Here is a 21,232-nt window from a genome sequence, read left to right as displayed (position 1 = left end):
CATCAATCACAGGTAAGATAAGTTTGGTGGGAGGTATGGACTAGGAGGAGAGACTGACAGTACTATTATGACAATTAAAAATAACTCAGTGAGGGGTACTGCATTTATCGGTTTGTGTGTTACAAAATCGGCAGATCTTTTAAATCAAACACTGGCTGTGGGCATGCAGCAGCACGGAAACAAAGTAAACAACCATGTAACTTACATTGAATTCGGAAAACTGTAACCCACCACAAAACATTAACATCGTATAAATAAATAGCAAGTATATTTTTAATGTCCCCTAACAAAAATAAACTATCCCGCTCTGACCTAACCCACCCCCCTCCCTAACCCCAACGGAACGAAACGAAAGTCCAAAGTCCCAATGTCCGTAGAAATCCCCAACGCCCACAAACCCACCCACCAACAAAAGGAATTAAAAAAGGGGCAAACGACGAGGTCCTCTATTGTCGGCGGGCCTTAAGGTGTTTGTCCACCAGGATCTTTACCCGCTCCTCCATGTTCTCCTCCAAGCGGGCCATCCGGCGGAGCAGCTGGCGGCGAAATGCCCTACAGTTACATCCAGGGTGGGGGGCAGCAGTGCTGGAAATAGAGGCGCGGAGGCGGGCGGATGCCGGACCACGGCGCCGTGAAAGAGGAGTCCGGGCCTGACTGGGGCCCGGGGCATTGGAGGAGGCTGCAGCTGCAGCTGCAGCCGCCTCTTCCTCCTCCTCCTCCTGAGCCACCAGCCGGCGATAATGCTCGCAGATGGCCTCCAGTTTCCGGCGCCGGGCCCTAGCGGCCAACTCCTTCCTTGATGGTTTAGTGGAAGGAGTATCATCTATATCAAGAGAGAAAAAGAAAATGTTGGAGCCAATACTCTTAGCAAAACAGGAACACTAAAATCATTCAACACATAGTGTCACAGTATCACTAGCAAGCACAGTTCATAACATTTGGGATTTGGTGGTGGGGTAAGTATCTCTAATCCTACTTCCTTGGACTCTAACATTTGTGACAGTTTCCGACATTATTTATAAATGTAATCGTACTATGTATGTACTCCGGTACACCAGTCGTGCTGTTCTTATCTGTAGTTTAGCCCAATTACATAACCTTGTTGTAGGCGGCATGCCAGCTCCATCAGCTAAGCTTGCACCCAAGAGAAACAGATATGAGCCACATGATGCAGACTCACGTTAGTTTTATTTACTACTACTGTCTGCAGGTGGGGAAGCTCATCTTTTTGTCTGACGCCTTACGGCCGTTGGCACTGGTCATACTCTGTTACATGAGGGCAAATGGCATGCACAATTTCACTTACACCCTGCCATGGGTAGTACAAAAAGGCTGATTATTTATCGGATCCAACGATCATTGCTTATATTCATATTATAGATGCTGCTAGTGCTAATACGATATACGACATCAGGTCGGTAGCGGTCGGTGGTGGGAGTGCTGCCGGTCTGTGACGTGGGAAGGTGCAGGGTGGGGATAGTAAACGATGGATTAAGGACATTCACAGGTAATTAAAGAATACATTTTAAAAAAAAAACATTGTTGCACACAGTAGCACACACTGCATCGCATTCGGCGGTGCAGTGTGCACCTTGAAAATAATTGTATTTATTTTTATGTTGATTACCTGTATTTGGCCGTAATACACAGTTTACTCGCCAGTGCCACCCACCCGTCCCCTCCCCATGTCACCGCCCGCCAACAATCCCACCACCAACCGCTACTGCAGAGGGTACTTTGCTTTCATTGATTGTGTAACCAATATCCATAAACATTAAACAACAGATAGGCCACCCTTTGCAGGCTGGCTGCCCCAATCGAAAATACATTAATAATAATAGGTAGGGAGTGGTCCCCAGAGTGGGAGGAAGGGGTTTCCGCTTGATAATATATGACGTGCTTGCAAACTACTGCAAGTGTACTGTATGCTCATAATACTACCTTGATTCCCCTAGGCTTTGCTACTGTCGCGCAGTTTCTTTTACATTTTCTTCAAAGTAAGAGTCTCCAGTGGCACTTTCCACCTATACTGTCTCTTGGTGATAGTACATCCAGGCATACATCCATTAAAGTAAACGTCTATCCTTTTGTATATATCTCTTAACAAACCTTAGTTGGTTTCACCAACAAACACCCATGCTTCTGCTCCTTCCTTCCTTGCCTTGGCTTTGAGTTTGAACCAAAAACACCGCTGATTCTTGCTATCTAGTACTATCCACCCATACTGTGTCGCCCACCCAGGCAGGCATTCTTTCACCTTCCACCCATCCTTCAACAACCCATGCATCTGATCTTATTACTATCAGACTCCTATGCATGCTTCCAACAACATATCCTTCTCTGCCGGTCAGTCATATTGTTTATCTCGCCCGTCCTTCCACCCTTAGTGCTTTCCCTCTTTGTTCAACACATCCATGAAGGTCATCTGATCTGAGTTTGTCTTCTCCATAAAACATTCAGAGCTGATTTTGGAGTCAAATAGAAGAGGCCATTGGTTACTCTACTCACGCTGGTAATGCTACGTAAAGGGTGTCTTCTTCAACCGTTGTATAATAAGTCGCACAGTACAGTGAAATAGTGAACACAGTTCCATCTAGCTGTAATGTCAAGAAGTAATGAATATAACTTACCGCCGCCGGCCACTGCTGCTGGATCCCCCCTGGGCCCTGTGTCTCCTGCAGGTGCCGCCTGTTCGCCTGCCCCCTCCGGAATGGCCGCATCGCTGGCCCCGATGGCACTGGTGGATGGTAGTGTGCCTAGAAAAAAGCATCACAAATTTTTTAGATGCCTGTAAACCTCCCCCTATTTTAAGTGTTCACTTGGAACATTGAAAAAAAAGTTCATGCGATGCAACATACATCAGCACTAGACAGTAAGTACAGTCAGTAGACAGACACTAGTAGGATATGGTTCCACTTCCTAGGGTCATCTAGTCCTACTCTACTCTTTTGAAAGTTAGCCTGAGCCATGAGTAACCCTTTTAGATTCATCATGTCGACTACTACTCTTTTGGTGCATATTATACCTGCCAGCTTATTGACATGTGCAGTAGATGCCTTTAAGGCCGCTTGACTGTTACGTACAAGTGAAGAGGTCGAAAAAAAAAAAAACTTATTGACTTTGTTTAGTTTATATTGCTTAGCCATCACACATACATGTTACACTTTTTGGCATGACTGCAAAATGCTAGCATTCACCAGTATACTATCTAACGGCTACCTCGCAGCGTTTTTCTCATATATCATAGGCGGAAGATTCTCTTCTACAAACCAGAGATTTACAGAGCATATTGGATGCAAGATGATGTAACCAGTATTTCTACGTTCTACGGTGAGGGGTCTTCCAGAATTCAAAAGATCTTGGCTCTTGTTCTTGTTGTCAATCATGCACTTGTAAATGTTTACTGTTTTAATGTTAGGCTTTTTGCTGGCTTATTGACTATGGCTGTAGTAAATTAAATTTCATATTAACGATGTACAGAGTTTGATACTTGTTTCAAATAAACCTTTTGAACTTACACATAGACTCTGTGGTATTTGGTGTGGTGGAGTGGACTTACACAAGTGTGTGAGCAAAATGGTGTTTGTTATTATGTTCTGGGTTGTCGTTATCTCAGTCATCATCAACATTGTGTATCGTCTTCGTGGGGGGGGTCGGGAGTGGGACCCTAATGTGAGACACTATAGCTAGTCGGTCAGGGGATCCTGGGTTCTTCAGACTGAGGTGTGATCAGTAAGATCCAACCTCCCATCAGCAACATCCTATTTTGTTGTGCATAGTTCTGTATGTGGCTCTGCAGAATCCTAGACAATAGTAGTATCATGTACTATCCGATAAAAAATACTAGTCAAATATCTGGTTGGGCATTTTGTTTGTGGTAATTGTCAAAGCCTCAACATTGAGAAGACTTGAAGAGGACAACCCAAAGGACAGGACCCAGTGGCTAGAGCTATTGGTCAATCAGAGTTTTATTGTTGCAAAGAAAACCTTCTATTAAAGAGTGGGCAACTGTGCAAGCTTCGCTACACACAGAGTAATAATAGTAATAGTAGTAGTAGTATTAGTAGTACAGAGAGTCATAGCTGTGGGAGTTAGAAGCAACTTAGAGGCAGGGATAAACAGAATTAATAAACAGATAGTCAAGGTCAAAGAAGTAAGCTTTTGTAAAAAAGAGATTCAGAAAGTGGAACCATAATTTAGAGTTTGGGAAAAAAAGATGCAGTAACATAACATTTAGGGAAATATAAATGTCAATCTAACCAATGGAGGACTTACTGGGGCCAGCTGCAGGAGCCTCAGTAGAGGAGAGGTCCTGGGGTTCCCCCGCCGACTCCGACCCCGTCTTCTTGCCCCTGGGTGGTGCTGATGATCATGTAAAATATAATAAAGAAAGAGACCAACATTAAGGAGTGCTGTGAGAAAAATAATAAATCATTTGGAAAAATAATAAGTCAAAGAACATTTTAGGAAACAACAAGTGCAATAAAATTGACCTATCTAATCAGATGGATCGACTACTGGCTGCTTCCTAGTGCATTTACGGATCGTCTACTTATTTATGAACACTCCAGTGTTCCATGATCATTCTGATTCCAAATACTAACAAGGCCTAGTAAGTACCACCTGACCTACACCACCTATTCCAGACGGGCCAATTGTTCACTAAGTCTGCACTTCAATTTTTTTCAGCCATCAAATGCATAGATGAGATGGAGGACACATGCATAGTTGCATACATTAGTGCATACATACAACAAATTGTGGGTTGGTTGCATAATTCTGATCTAGTTCTGCTACTGACTGACCATGCTAAGCCTACCACTCACTAAACAAAGTACAAAAGGTTCGACGGAGGACTGGGGTAAGCAGCACTCAGTGACAGAGGATGCGTCACGCAGACCGCATAAAACAATTAGTAACTACTACTAACAAACTAAACCTAGTATCCAATATCCATCCACCACTATTTCACAGTAGGACAATGGAAGGACTAGAGTCTCTCTAGCAAATCGCATTACCTAACTTCAGTTCTGTAAAGTAAACTCTTACATAATCAGCATCAGCACAAGCTAGCGCAAACTAAGTTGCAAACAAGTAAGAGTACCACCGTGCACCTGGGTCCTTAAATCAAAGAACATTTTGCTTTTTGGAACGTAATTTACCAGCAACGCTTGGCACGCAGCAGTAATCTTGTTGTTCATCTAATTTAATATACACAATCAGTTACTCACCAAGCCCGACGACCTCGACACCTAGCAGGTCCAACAGGTCCTGCTCCCGGTCCAGGATGTCGGACCACCGGTGGGATAGCTGGTTGTGGGTGCGCCGGATCCTAGTGCACCGGAACACGGCCCGGCGCACCTTCGCCCACCGACGGTGCGGCTCCTGGGTAGCGTACCCGGAGCCGGGCCTGCCGCCTGCTGCCAAGGTCAAGGGGAGGAGGCGCTGGATGAAGAAAACAAGAGCCGCCACCTCCTCCTCCCCAAACAGTTCTGCATTCTGCCGCAAGGCAGGTGGCGCTTCTCTGCGTCTGCAGGTCCCTTGCCCTTGGGACTTGGTGTGCCCTTTGCCATGGTTCTGGGGTGGGTGGGAGGCGGAAAAGAAAAGTCCGAAGGGGAAAAAAAGTTAGGGGGAAGAAGATAGAAAGAACTTTATAAAAGTAACAAAAACACAGTAAAAGTAGAAATAAAATGCAAAATATAAACTGAGGCAAACAGAGAGATAGATAATAACTAAAAAAAAGTCAGCAGAAAGGCTTTAAAGACAAAGGATTGCTAAGATAAAGGGAGGATACAAAAGTAGGCCCAGAAACATGGCACAGAGTGAAAAACAAGATGGCCGCGCCCATTCGCGACCGCGTGGGTAAGTTCGCGCGATATTTCTCGCGAACATGTACTATTTATCGCGAACAAGTAAAATGCGCTCCCGAACACGTCAATGCACATCGCGAACACGCTATCCGCGACCCGGAACAGGAAATAAGGCATCGCGAGCGGGCGGGACTATAGAAAAACAAGATGGCCACGCCCATTGGCGACCGCATGGGTAAGATCGCGAGATATATCCCCTGAGCATGCAAACAGCTCCGCGAACATGCTTACCGCGCTCGTGATCAAGAAAAAGCCATCGCGAACAGGTTGCCACAAGCAACTACGCAAGCTCGCGAAGCTTCGCGAAGGTCGCGTAGTGCAATGACATCTTCGCGAAGCTTCGCGAAGCGCGACTACGCGAACTACGCCCAGGGTTAATGTAGCTGCTCTGTAACAATCATGCAGACGAAACCTAAATATATACATCGGTTTTACCAACATAGAGCAAAGCCTTCCATCATTAGCACTTAATTTGTAAACATTAATGCTGGAGCTTAATTGACCCCCCACCCCAAAAAGTTATGCCTGTAAAAGCTTGCCCAACTTTCAATCCTCCCTTGTAATAAATCCTTTGCTAACTATTAGCACTTAAATACAAAATTACATTGTGCCATACCCAAAACAATCAAACGGGACTATATAAAATATTTCATTTCGCCACTTTGTATACTTATGTAGCTGCTCTGCAACAATTATACAACTGAAAGCTACATTGAGATAGGCCCCTATTGTACCATGGAGAACAGCTTTTTACACCCTGCCCTTTATTTGTAATCCATTAAATGCCGGGGCTCACATAAAAAACATAAAAAAATAAAAGCACATTAAGATATCAGTAAAAGACGTCACTTGTGTTGGCAAAAGCGACATGTACTACTAAACTTTCTGTAATACACGCTCGATAGGCACCTAAGTAAACGGCGATGGCAGCAAACGCAACAGTGTGAAGTGAAGGCAGACAGCAGACTAGAGAGAGGCCAGACAAAGTGTTTGTAATGCGCGCTCGCTTTGCACCTAGGTAGACGGAGATGGCAGCAAGACAAATAGTGTGAAGTGAATGTATAGAACACAACAAAAAGAAGGCAGACAAGATCGTTATCAACACAGCGGCCACATGACTTACTAATTGACAGTGGGCTGTCAGATGTTAGCCATAAAACACACAACCGAAATAAAACAGTATCCCTAAAGGAAGCAAGTTATTTTCGCTTGGGCAAGGCAACATTTGTTGTTTATTCTTTTAGTTTGTTGCCGAACAAAAGCAATGTAAGCTTCAAAATAAAAGCTGACTATTTCTGAGCATTACACTTCCTCATGTAACCATGTACTATCCCTGTTTATCTGTTCTGCAAGAAATATGTACCCAAAAGCGACCTTGAAATATGCCACAATTCCGACATGGAGCATAGCAATGAACACGGTACAGGCCTTATTTTGTAAAACATTAAATGCCGGCGCGCAGATGAAAACTTTTACAAATGATATTACGAGCACAAAAGATAGCAGAGCGGCAAATCCTCTGCTGCAAAAAATATGTAAAAACATCTGACTTCGCCACTTTCAATCCCTGTGTAGCTGAATTGCTACAATCATGCACCTGAAACATAAATTTACATAATCGGTTATTGCAAAATGATGCAAAGCCTTTTACCACTAGCCCTTAATTTGTAAACATTAAATGCCGGGGCTTCTAATCAACTCCCTCCCCAAAAACCAGACACCCGCAAAAACAAGTCCAAATTTATATGCCCCTTTGGAAAAAAAACTTTACAATACATTAACATAAATACAAGCTAACACGTGGCATGCCGATACAATAAAAGCGGACAATATCAAAAATGTCACTTTGCCACACACTATCCCTATTCAACTGCCTCAGCAAAAATGATGCAACTGAAGGTGCATTAATATAGTCCGCTAATGTAACATAGAGCACTTGTTTTTACACACAGCCGTTATTCTTTATCATACATAAAATCATGTGGTTCACAAGAAAACATAAAAAACAAATGCCCCATACTATCACAGTTTTTATGTATTTAATAAATATGCAGCTCTAATCTACATTAAGGTATCAGTAAACAACGACACTTGTGATCGCAAAAGCTACATATAATATAAAACTGTTTATAATACACGCTCAATGTGCATCCAAGTAAACGGAGATAACCCAAAATAAAAGGGTGAAGCTAAGGCAGACAGCAGACTAAAGGGAGGCCATACAAAGTGTTTGTAATGCGCGCTCGCTTTGCACCTAAGTAGACGGAGATAGCAGCAAGACAAATAGTGTGAAGTGAATGTTAACAACAGTCTAAACAGAGGCCACACAATATCCTTATCAATTTTGCCTCCACATGACTTACTAATGCACAGTGGGTTGTCAGTTACTAGCCATATAACCCAGTAATAACAAGCATTGGCATCGCCAATAGGCCTCGCCTTTGGGACCTTATAAGTGTTTAGCCATGTAACAGTTGATGTTGTTGCACCAAGGATACTGTGCTGCATAACTAAATAGTTATAAGGTCCGAAAAGCGAGACCTATTGGCTATGTCAATGCTTGTTTTCATATATATTTGTTGTTGATATTGAGTTTTTCTCATACAAGCATAGAGCTGCAAAAGTTTGGTTGTTGATTTTATTTGGTGATAATTTTGTATGACAAAATTGTTTTACTCAACATAGCGATCTGGGCCTGATCTCATCCCTCACCCCGGACGTCATCTTCCTCACAAAAACCTGGTTGAACCCTGCATCTGCACCAGACATCACCATCGCCACATCCGAAGGTTACAAGATAACACACCAGGACGAACCAACAAACAAACAGGTGGAGTTACCATCATCTACTAGGACACCATCCGTTGCACAACACCCACAGATGACTCGACCCCGAAGATGGAGCATCTCAAGTTCCAACTTCACACCGGCAGAAAAAGCACCATCAGAAGCTCCCTCATCTACAGACCACCAGGACCATGTCCCAGCTTCTGCTGACCACATCACCCCGATCTCCATTCACTCCAAGCACTACATCTTCCTAGGGGATCTTAACTTCCACCTCAATGACCCCAGTGACACCAGCAAAACCGACCTCCTGGAAATCATGAGCAATATTGGCCTCAAGCAACATGTCACCGACACCACCCACATCGCAGGAAAAGCCCTCGACCCCATCTTCACATACAGCGACAGAGCCAAGTACAACCACGCCTCACAGCTCACCTGGACCGACCACTACAGTGTCCACTTCACCATTTCAGGACCTACCAACACTGGCACTATGCCTCCTAGCTCCATGCACAGAAACTGGACAAAAATATCAGAAGACCAGTGGAATAGCCCACTCAACTTCCACCTCTCAGAAACAACATCCAACCCAAAGAAGGACGCCCTAGCAGACCACATAGAAGCCAGTACAAACCACAGCAAGGAGTTCTTCACCATCCTGAAGGAGTTGTCTAAGGCCACAGCCACAGAGAACAACATTACCCCTTCCCAAGAACCGTGTGACGGCCTGGAGGACTTCTTCCATGACAAGATCTCAGCCATCTACGAAAACTTCAAACCCCAACCCCCGCCTGTGACTGCATCAGCCTGCTCACACCCACGAACACAAACCCTGAACTCCTGCTCACTAGGTGGGACCCTCTCACAACTCAAGCCACAATCTCCATCAAGAACTCCGTACACTCGGGAGCACCCACCGATCACTGTCCCCACCACATCTTCAACCTCCGGAGCAAGACGTTTGACAACAAACTAAAGAAAGTACTGAGAGCCTCCATCACCTGGGCCTCCTTCAGTGAGGAGGGGAGACTTGCTGAAGCGAGGCCCTTCCTGAAGAAACCATCCGCTGACCCAGCAGAACTGAAGAACTAAGGGCCCATCTGAGTGCTCCCCTTTCTAGAGAAGGTTCTCGAAAAGGAAATCAATCAGTAACTCACCGACATCTGGAACACAACAACCTTCAGGACCCCTCTCAATCCGGATTCCCAGCGACTATATGACGTTACAACGCAAACAACCGCAACGCATGCCTTTACAACGTGGTTTTTACATCACAATTACCATTACTTCGCATGATTTTACAACGCATGCCATTACCACGCATTTTTTTAAAACTACCATTACAACGCATTCCAATACATTGCATACAATTACAACGCATACCATTACAACGCATAATACTATTAGGGCAACAGTAGGGTAGGTGTTGGATAGTGTAGGGGTAAAAATTACTATTCCCAACTCAGTGAGTGCAACAGTAGGGTAAGTGTTGGATAGTGTAGGGGTTAAAATTACTATTCCCACTCCAGTGAGTGGAACAGTAGGGAAAGTGCTGGATAATGTAGGGGTAAAAATTACTATTCCCATTTACCCCAAAACCCATACCCACCCTAAAACAAAAAAATCTCCATTACTTAACTTATAATGCGTTGTAATAGCATTCGTTGTAATGGCATGCGTTGTAATGGCATGCGCTGTAAAGGCATGCGTTGTAGTGACATGCGTTGTAATGGCATGTGTTGTAATGGCATGCAATGTAAAGGCAGTTGCGTTGTAACTGTTGCAGTGTAAAAGTAGTGCGATGTAATAACTGCGTTGTAATGGATGTTTCCCTTCCCAGCCAACCACAGTACTGAGACAGCCCCGATTGCAGCCACCAAAGACATCAGGTCAGAATGTACAGAGGCAACTTTGAGTGGTAGTCCAGAGGACATTCAAAGCATTACAAACAGGTATAGGTTTTCAAACTTAAATGGACGCTTGGCTTATACCCCTTGGCAAGCTGGAGTGATGTGGTTGGTCCTCTTCAGACCGAGAATAACCACTTAGGGGCATATTATCAAGCACGGTATTAACATTATCGCCGCTTTAGCGGCAGAAACCTGCCGCTAAAGCGGCGATAATGGGCTTGATAATATGCCCTTGAGAATTCCCATAGAAGCCCATGTTGACACCAGAACATGGACTCCTATGGGAATTCTCAAGGGCATATTATGAAGCCCATTATCGCCGCTTTAGCGGCAGTTTTCTGCCGCTAAAGCGGCGATAATGTTAACGCCGTTTCTTGATAATATGCCCCGAAGTTTTTCCCATTTTGAGCGAGGCTGCAATGAAGCTCTTTGCTCTCACAGATACTGTAAAGCACACTGTGACGATGGGTCCAATGTGGTGTTCATCTTTTAAGTGACTTCTGCCCTGTCCTCTTCCTCCCGTGCTGATTTTGTAAACAGCTTATTGTGAGGTTGTTTAACCGAGGGTTGCAGTTAATTTATCTGTGAGTGAAACACCATAAAAAAGTTTAGGGTCAAGTATAAGCCTGAAAGAGGCACATTCTGCAAATATATGGATCTTAAAAATATGCTTTTGAAGTATATATGAGGTTCATGACATATACGCAAAAGTCTTTATTAAAGGGTGTAAAGGTTAAAAATAAAAGATCACTTGGAAATCAATTTACGCACCCTACACTAATGTTATACAGTGCCGACATTAGCTCCCAAAGAGGCATGAGCGCTCCTGAGTGGAGATAACCTGAAAAATTAGAGATCGCTGACAAAGTAATGGATATCTGAGTACTGAGTAGTCACAAATATCTTCATGAGCCATTCCCACCCAGGACACAGCCAGAGCATGACTCTTATGAAGGGTAGGACCAAATAGGTTTCAAGGAATAGTGATGGCCTCGTACAGCGGGAAAATCAGTGGAGATGCAGAGAAAGAGGACAAATATTTACTACATGGAGAAACAAGCATTTACAATGCAATGGTCTCGGCATTGTTAAAGTTAGAGCTATTGGCATTGCTCATCAGCACTGATCATTTCAGCTGAACGACCCCCGCGTTAATGGAACTATTGGACGGAGTGGAGTAAAGAACGGTGGTGCAGGACCGTGGCTCAAAGCAACACACCTCTGAGCAGCAGCTCCATTTACTCCTCCAGGAACATACTTCAATGTGCAAATAAGTGCTCTGGAGCTATTAAGTTGGACGACACAAACTATTCATTCTCTACACTCCAAAGCACCATTGCCACCACCTTGCAGGTATCCTGGAGTTATGGTGGATGCAGAGATTATCCTACTCCTCAAATGGACTTGTTGATTAGGAATCCTGGCATCCATTTAACCAAAGTTAATGCATTATGGCATGTATTATCTTGTGGACAGATGCCAGAGCGTGTGGACAGCTGTTGCATCTCATCTTGCAACCAGCACGATTTGCTTTGACCTTTTCCAATTTTCCGAAAATTGCAATCAAAACAAGAACTGTCAGTCCCATTGCTCTAAGGGAATCATAACATACAGTCCCATCTCCAATGGCGATTAAAGCATCCACTGTCAACAGGTTGTGGAACAAAATATATCTGAACTGATGTGCCTAACGCAAAGTTTGTGTTTACAGAGTAGCTAAGCTACAAGATTCATTAATACCGGCCCTCATATCTGTACCCCTCTAACATTACTCAGTAACAAGAACTCAGATTCACTGCTGCGCAAGAGGTGGGACGTGTGGAATGAAGGAGCCAGGAAGGTCCAATGACTTGAAAGTGCCTACCACTGCTCTTATAAGTATCAACAAATGCCACCTTCATGAAACCCCTGAAGGCTTCACCCTTCCATTTAAAAACTCTGGTTGGGCTTCTGGGCCTAAAAGCAATCTCGACAGCTTGGTATGCACAAGTGTGCAGTTTCTATCAATCAACATAGATAATCCTTAACCGAGCCCTCCATTTCACGTGATGGTAAGACGAGACACGCAGATGCCACTAATAAATTCAGTGGAACTCTCAAGCTTCAAGTCAAGTATTGAACTAATGAGGTGGGTGTATAAATAAATAGACGATCACGCAGACCTCATCTATTGTGATAAAAGTCAGTTCTCTCGGATTCCATGCTCTCCTTCTATACACACACTCTTCCAATTGATTCAATCTACTCATAAGTTAACTCACAGCGTTTCATTTTAGCTTATTTCCAGAATATGCGTAAGGCTATATTACGACCAAATTGAATCACTTATAAAAAACAAAACTGCACACAAAACAAGACGTGTATGCCAACTTGCATGCACATCACATGTGAAGCAAAGTAAACAATTGGCATTTGTTTGCTTAGAATAGCGAAAGCACAGTTTACATTTACAAAATCCAGTTCCTCAAGATGCAAGCAAACGAAACTGACTTCACGTGCACAGAAAAGGCAACCCACAACATGGCCCGAAATTACTGCGATCTCGAAACCATGAAGATACCAGTCACAACAAGGCGGGCGTCGCGCTTAAAAGCCAACATTGTTTTCTAATACTCAAACTGTAGACAAGAAAAGCAGAAAACTGGAAAGCAGTGATAAAAAATATTTTTATTTATTTATCACTCTCGGTCATTGGGCCTCCGTGTTTATACATTTGCATATGGGATTAAATTGTATAGTCCAGGTTTTACTTTGCATTGTGGTACATGTAGTCTTACACATACAATGGGATAAACAGGGCGGAAAATGCCAAAAATAAAAGACAACTCGGGCTCGATAAACAACATAAAGACCGTTATGTCCTAGAAGGTCAGAAGAGGAGAAGCCCCTCCATTCGGGAGGGACAGTAGAGCCATTCAGTAATTGAGTTGGGGAAAGACAAGGCCCGAACTCTTAAGGGTACCTCATCCAGGCTAGGTTTCACATTCTGTGATTCGGAGGGGGGGGGGGGGGGGGAGAGAAAATCATAAAGCGTAACGAGAATGCAGGCAAAATACTAACGTACGAACCAGTAAAATAACTCACCTTTAATAGACACAGAAGACAGCGATGCGCCTTCCCTGCTTATCTGCGTTGAAAATCTGTTTATTCACTTTTCTTGTTCTCCAAAAGCAGCATGCATAGGCAATTAACTAATGCTAATACGCAGAAAAACTGCAAGGCCACGAGCCATTCTTGACTCCCGTGACAAGGGCGCGTGGGCCCCTGCTCCTGGCTACGTCACTATTATGGGGTCTTGTGATCTCAGCAGCGCCGCGCCACACCCCTTCCACAGTTTGGGAGTTTAGAAAGAACAAAGCTGGCCAGAAGGGCTGACACACCTGAGGGGAGGGCGGTGGCTGGAAGGCGGCCAAAGTCTTACTCAAACTCGAATGCCTTTGCAGAATTTGGAGCCCGCCTGTGACTTTCTTTGTTGGGAGAGACTGCAGGGCTGAGAGCCTTCTGGAGGCTCTCAGGGGGGAAGATGGAAAAGAAATACCTCTGGATTAACAGATTGGTGTAGGGGCTTTGAAGAGGTTCATGTCTTGTTGGAAAGCCCATGAGGGGACTATTTCTGGCATTTGCTCGGTGCGCATCATTACTTTAGGGTCCTTATAGGAAAAGGGATGGAGCGCAGTGAAATTTAACAAACCTATACTGCCCAACACCTACTGGGAGATTCCGGGGCGCAAATGGCACGAATGGAAGGTACTGTGGCCCCTCGATTCTCACACGCAAAGAGTCCGGCTTTTCCAGCTCCTGCCAGTCAGTCAGCCGTAGCTTCGAGGCCTGCGTTTCTGTTCCCACCTTCGGTGGGTCGCAGGCTCGTAGCCCTCGGTGTCTGAGGCAGCAGCAGTTCACCTTTGGGGCTTCCTGACACGAACCACGAGGAGGAGGGACCAGTGCCGTTTCAACGCTGGGGGTGGGGAGGAGGAAGCGAGATTAAAATAACACGCATCTGCTGTCTGGCGGATTCAAACACTCTAAACTTTAAAATGCGTGGAAAACAAGGAAATGCGCGTCCTGTCACTAATGCCCAGCTCTTTCTCTCCAGTCAGCGTGTAAGGGCATTACATACATCCAAGACATCCTTCAATCAGCAAGGAAGTTATCAGAGCTTGGAAGACCGGGAGTGCTGGGGTCGGCATTCTGTGGGGAGAAAACGCCGCGGCCTTTCTCCGAGGCGAAGCAGAAATGCCTCTGAGAAACACAGCGGCGTTTTCGGATTCGGGGGCGTGTTTTCCTTTTCTCTCCTCTTGCCATTGGCTGGAGGAGATAATGAGAAAAGTTGAAAAAAACACGCCCCGAATCCGAAAAAGACGGGGCCTGTTCGGAGTGACGGACCTCTTCTCCAATGGCTGGCCAGCATTCAAGAGGCCAGCCAATGGAGAACAGGGGAGAAGAGGGGCGGGTTCAAGCCCCTCTACTCCAAGTCATTATCTCTCGCGAGCGAGACTGCGCAAGCGCAGCCTTCGCTAGCCGAGACCTAAAAAGGGAAAATATGTGCAATAGCACAGACCTTTAGGCGTTTTCACCCGCATGGATGTACTCCATGAAAAACGGCCCTCAGATGGCCTTTCACATAAATGCAAGTGAGAACTCAAAAACATTTTCAAAGAGAACTCATGGGGACTTTTGCAGATTTCCATGAACACTCTTGGGAACTTTTGCGAATTCTGAAATTTCAGAAATCTGCACCCATGCATCATGGCATTCTGTTGGTGCGGATTTATCTGTTTTTTTTAGTTTTTTTTAAATCAGGCCCTGTTTGAATATTTCTTCCCTTTAATGCTCATTTGTAATGAACCATTAACTGTCAACTCTGAGGAGGTGACAAGGAAAGCATAACCCATTGATCAGGAAAATAATTATCGTGCTAAATCAAATAGGTGCGAATTCTTCAAACTTTTAGTGCACCTAAGTAAATGATCCTAGACATGAAAATAGCATCTATGAAAGATTCTAATTCACAAAATCAGGGTCTGGGAATTTTTTCCACGGCAGATAGCACCTACTTCTGTGGAATGACTTCTAAGCGTTACAGAGTTTCATCAGTGATAAATAGGAGTGTGGTGAGGAAAACCAGTGTTCTCATGGGTGTGTCAATGGAAGTGGCAATGCCAAGGTGGGTGCACTCACAACGGTGTAGCTATATGCACATTCACAAAAGGTGCCATTGAGTTTCTTCACGTTTCGTGCTTCTAAGCTTACACCTACCTTCAATAGGTAGAGGGTGTGCAATGAGCAGGGCTTTAAGTGGGCCGGGTCCTGCCGGTGCTCAGTGTGAAAGGCAGAGAGTCTTCTAAGACCCTCAATGCTGCCTGGTACAGGGTTTCACCTCTAATTCACTTTGGGTTCGCTATCAAAATAATGAGAGAAGCGCTGTAAACTGGAAGACAAGAAAAAGGTTTACTTCTCATGAGGAGATCACGTCAACTGCAGACACCGGGATGTCTGAGGGAGGTGTTCTGCTGATAACTCCTTAGCTCTTCCTTTTATACAGGTTTGACACAATGCATTTGGTTCATCAACATGGTTACACAAGCTTGGAGTCCCCGCCCCAGGCAGGTTGTCACACAAGCCCAACAGTAATTCTCTTCCCACCCAGGTCAAACAAACAATCTTATCTTGCAGCTGGACCTTGCTTCAGGGTCTAAAACATGTGAGACCGGCCAGATCTAAGAGTCCGTTCTGTTGATAAAAACAGGTCCCATTGTTGGTAAAAACACGTCTTGCTGTTTGCAGTGCAATAAATCATGTTGCAAGAGTCTTTTTGGTGTTTGGAACCTGTTTGTGTAACTAGGTGCTGTGAGGGGTAGAGTGTCCAAAGGTTTGCCTGTAAACAGAGATGAGAGGAAAAACGAGTTTGTGGTAGCAAGTGGCGCTGAGGTTTGTTGTGGCAATAGAGTTTATAGCCCCCAGCACACATACCAGGTCGGTCAGAGGGTCAGAGGGATGCTAGTAAGGGCAGGGTGAAATAAAGGTGACCAAGAGAGTACAAAATGGCTGTGATAGATTAAAATGACTGCAGCTTATGTGCACATAAAAATTTCCACCAGACAAGATGGCGCAGGCAATGTTCACGATTGTCGTTTTGCTTTTAACATCAGCACCGGAAGTTCTTAAAAGCAGGTGCTGAGACGGGACCCTATTGGGCTCTCCATTTTTGCCCTCACCCTCATGGAAAAAATAAAAACTTAACTCTGCAGCAATACCACCCTTCACTGCCTTTGATGTAACTTCAAAGAGACTCGTTTTAGTTCTTTCACAGTTTCACAAATCGTTTCAGAATTGAAGCATTTTCAATATTATATACAAAAAAACAAAGTTGTTGCTTATTTATTTCATGCAACTGACAACCATTGGCAAAGCCAATAGTCCTGGCTTGTTGTAGGTATAATGTTGCTTGTTGTATTATACATCTGAATGCAATGACAGAAAAAGCAAAATACCAGTCGGGTGACACACTATGCTATGCACACATTTTTAACTTATGTGCATTTAAGCCACGCCCTTAAGTACTGAAGGACTGGGTTATTCTAAGACCCAGCGGTGCCAGGGGACAACACCTGAAACCTTCGTGGGTTACCTGTTCTGGCGTACAAAGCACAGAGACACGGGACACTTCCAGCGACGTCAAAGATCAGCGTTTATTTACTGCAGGGATACAGAAATCACAAGAAGTCCACAACGTGTAGGTTCTCGGAGACTGCTTCGAATTGCAAAAGTGGATCGCTCCTTTTATACACGTTTTTGCCATTGCACAACATGGCAAACAAAGGTTACAACTCAGTTCCCACAATAAACTTCAAAAGAGTCGCGTTCATGGAGGCCGGAACATAATTACAGCAGCATTGCCGGTTCCCAACTGTAAAAACATATCATCCCCACAGTTAAACACATTCCATTCTGACTGTAAACACATTAAGAGAAGGGACAGAAACAGATGCAAAGAAAGAACAAGGATGCACGACAGATTGGAAAAGAGTGTTGGGAGTAATAACGGAAACTTGATTACAGGATCAAAGACCTCGTGCCCAATGCATGCACGACTGAAACAATAGACCAGCACGGTAAGATGAGCCTCGAGCGGGGCCATCTGCCTTCGCCGTGTCATTTCCCCTATCATAAAAGTCACCCTCAAAGAAACACGTGTCCTTCGTGTAAGCTTGGGTATCCCAGGGTCACAGAGCGGACAAGGTCCGTTCGCTGGCTACTTGAGGGCAAGAAACAAAATGAATGCCGCATCTAAAATGGAACCCGAGGGTTCGGATGGACAAACCCAAAAATGAGACGAACCATACGTGGTTGCGTAGCGAAAACGCGTACACCCACTAAACTCGTCATTTGCGGTTCGTAGACACCAAACTCATCCATATTCGACAACACCCAAAGAGTGTCGTTCCGTCTCGCACGGAACCTCAGACGCTCCTTTTGCCCTCATGTAGGCAAGCACTAGTCAAGATCGGAATCAATTTCAATATTCATCAGATCGTTCAGCTGCTGCTGGAACATCATTCTATCCATCAATGTCTCCTTGGTAACAGATGGCCGTCTTATACACGTTGTAGCACATAGGCCACATAAGGCAGGACCACACTGTACACAAAGACAACACGTGAACAGAAACGTTACAACAACCCCTACGATCATCAGAATTTTCCAACCCCAAGTGGATATCAAGCCCCAAAACCATCCTAGAAGTGTCCAATTACCTTCGTCCACGTGTATGGACTCGGAAATCTTGTGCAACTTCGAGATGGCTTGGTAGACAGTTGGAGCGTTGTCAGGAATGAAAATGCAACAACTCGAATGGATAACTTTACACACACCACCTCTATCTGCGAGAACAACGTCTAGAACCATACGGTTCTGCAACGTCATGAGTCTATCCGCCTGAAGTTCAGCTGTTAAATTACCAAGGGCACTCGCAGTAATGTTAGCAGTCGACTCGACTACACGGGTCAACTGTCTTAGGTTCCTACTATTAACCATAGGTCCCCAAAACGGCAAGAAACCCTTAAAGAGGTCTCCTGCTTCTTGACCGGCAGTATCCTCTTTGCTAATAACGCCTCTCACAATTCTAGTCTTGTGATAGTCTGAGGCAACTGTAAAAGTCGGTGGTAAAAGATTCGCAATATAACAGGTACCCGAGAAATCACGGGGTAACCATGTATATGCACGTTCATAACATACGAAATAAGTGCCCTTAGCAGTCAGAAAAACAGGGGAAGAGAGCATCGGTAGGACATACGTGTCAGTACAAGCACTGTTCCCAAGTTGTGCTCTCGGATTTCGACCCAAACCTTTCAAGCAGAAATTACCAAGGTGTGGTACAATCCATATTGGGGACGAACTCTTGAGCTGTCTATCACCCACTGACGTACTATACTCAGCCTCACTCAGATCCTTATAGGCTTGCACCTCTTCATCTGGGATAAGCGATGCATCAAAAACATCTCTATCTAAATCCGCAATCGCTATCGCTATCGCCAAAGGCTTGTGGTACGGACCAGGACCAAAGTTTGCAGAGCGTGGCTCTCGACTGGGGTAGGAATCTAGTGCACTACGAAACATAGTTTGGAATGCTCGAGCTGACCCTTGGGAGCTATGAGGAAGAACCAGATACGGAATACCCCTATCCATGGTATGTGGCATTAACCCACACACCCAACAGTTGGTAGTATTCATCACCAACTGATGCTGATGTAGGAGTTGAACGAAGGAGTTATTCATAAATTCCGCACGTCTAACCTGTTCGTGTTGAGGCAGGGGATGAAAAGAATGTGGGGAAACAGTGGTGATGGAGCTTAGTTTAGGAGAAAGAGTAGGTGAAACAGAAGGTAATAACAACTGTATTCCAAAATACACTCCGCCCACCAATAACATAGACACAGTCAGAAACAGTAGGAATACCTGAAACAGAAAACATTTTGTTCGTACAATCTTATGCAATTTTGATCTTTGCGCCGACATCCTTTCTACTTCCAACAGCTTAGAGAATGCCATCCTCTACAAACCGTCCGTGACGTACTTGACGCACTTCGTTCTGAGTAGCGATTATCAATTCCCAGGAGTTCCCAGGGATCGACAAAAGTAACCGACCTAGTGTCAGAAACCTGCTAAACAGAAAGGAGTACCCGCACGGCCCTACGGTAACCCGGATGATAGGTTTTCTCAAAACGTTCAGTTTTAATACAAATCTCTTAGCAGTGAAAAGCACATAAAAAACTCAAAAAGAAAGGATGTAATCGTTCATAATGTCCGTAGCACCAGTAAAGAAAAAATATAAAACTAAATTTTATTAGTCTTTGCTACGTGGACGAAGAAAGTATCGATTTCTTCCAGGTCGAGTCTGCTCTACAAACAATTGTTCAGCTGGTAAAACAGTGTTCGGTGGAGTGGATGATGATTCAGACCTTGAGCTCTCTGCGACTGATGACTCCACAAGTGTGTCTGGCAGCGACAAATTGTCTCCTACAGGTTGAGCATCACTAAACGGCACAAAGCTTAAAGGGGTCTCAGTTTCCGTTGCCGCAATCCCAGTTCTCACCCAACCATCTGTTGGTGAGGGGATCGGTACTTTTTTCGTGTGGCCGGCGTGAACCCAGTTCTTCCTGCCTTCCAATCGAACTGCAGTCCTCGTTGTTAATAAAACTTGAAAGGGTCCCGCGAATCTTGGCTCCAAGTTACGTTTTCGACCAAAATTTCGGGTAACGACCCAATCGCCTGGCCGGAGCTGATGTCCAGGACCCTCTGTCTGCGCCGGTAGAGCTTCAAAGACCTGTTGGTGGATTAACCTTAGTTTAGTGGTCAAATCATGAAGATAATCAATTAGCATTGGATACTCAAGACTATCAAAGGCCTTAGGTCTCTGGACTCCCCAAATGTTCGCAGGGCGGCCAAACACAATCTCATATGGGCTGAGCCCTACTCGAGAGTGTACAGTCGCTCTGGTTGATAGGAGAGCCAGAGGCAAGGCATCAGGCCATGATAGACCAGTCGTAGCTTGTATCTTTGCAAGTTTCAGCTTCAGGGTACCATTGTACCCTTCAACTAAACCCGCTGCCTGAGGATGATTAGCGCTATGGAATTTCTGCCGAATTCCAAGGCCCTTACATACACTCTGCATCACACTTCCCACAAACTCACTTCCATTATCTGACCACACAATCCGTGGCATTCCATACCGAGGAAAGTATTCCTTCAGTAGGATTTTTGCTGTGGACAGGGCAGTGTTATCCTTAAGAGGATAGGCCTCGATCCATCTGGAGAACGCACAAACCACAACTAAAACATACTTCAGATTATTGCATCTCTCCATATGGATAAAGTCCAGTTGGATAACCTCAAAGGGACAAACAGGGGGAGCAAAATGACCAGGTGGAGTGGGGGTGCCCTTGCCAGGATTATGCATCAAACACACCATGCAATTCTTAACCACTCTCTCAGCACATTTAGTAATACCATCATTCTTCCATACAGGGGACAAGAACTTGCATATCCCTTTTGCACTAATATGTGACAACCCATGAGCCATCGTCACAACAGCTAATACGTACGCATCCGGTAACATCCACCTCTGACGTTCCGTCAAGTCAACCCAACATCCATGCATATCCA

General features: G+C 44.7%; 1 long non-coding RNA gene across 1 annotated transcript in view; it reads right to left on the bottom strand.

Moving 5' to 3' along the window:
• Positions 1-591: 591 nt before the first annotated feature.
• The window catches only part of LOC146835251 (uncharacterized), a 35,986-nt gene continuing 15,345 nt past the window's right edge, over positions 592-21,232 (bottom strand). The window contains exons 2-4 of the long non-coding RNA XR_014960399.1: positions 4,276-4,362; positions 2,631-2,756; positions 592-823 (exon numbers count right to left, since the gene is read on the bottom strand). This is a non-coding gene — a long non-coding RNA (uncharacterized LOC146835251). The remainder of the gene's footprint in view (positions 824-2,630; positions 2,757-4,275; positions 4,363-21,232) is intronic.

Source organism: Triturus cristatus, chromosome 4_2 (assembly GCF_964204655.1).
Source record: "Triturus cristatus chromosome 4_2, aTriCri1.1, whole genome shotgun sequence".
In the NCBI taxonomy this organism is placed as follows: domain Eukaryota; kingdom Metazoa; phylum Chordata; class Amphibia; order Caudata; family Salamandridae; genus Triturus; species Triturus cristatus.
The sequence above is the reverse complement of the archived record's forward strand: the minus strand, read 5'-3'. Positions and strand labels throughout refer to the sequence as shown.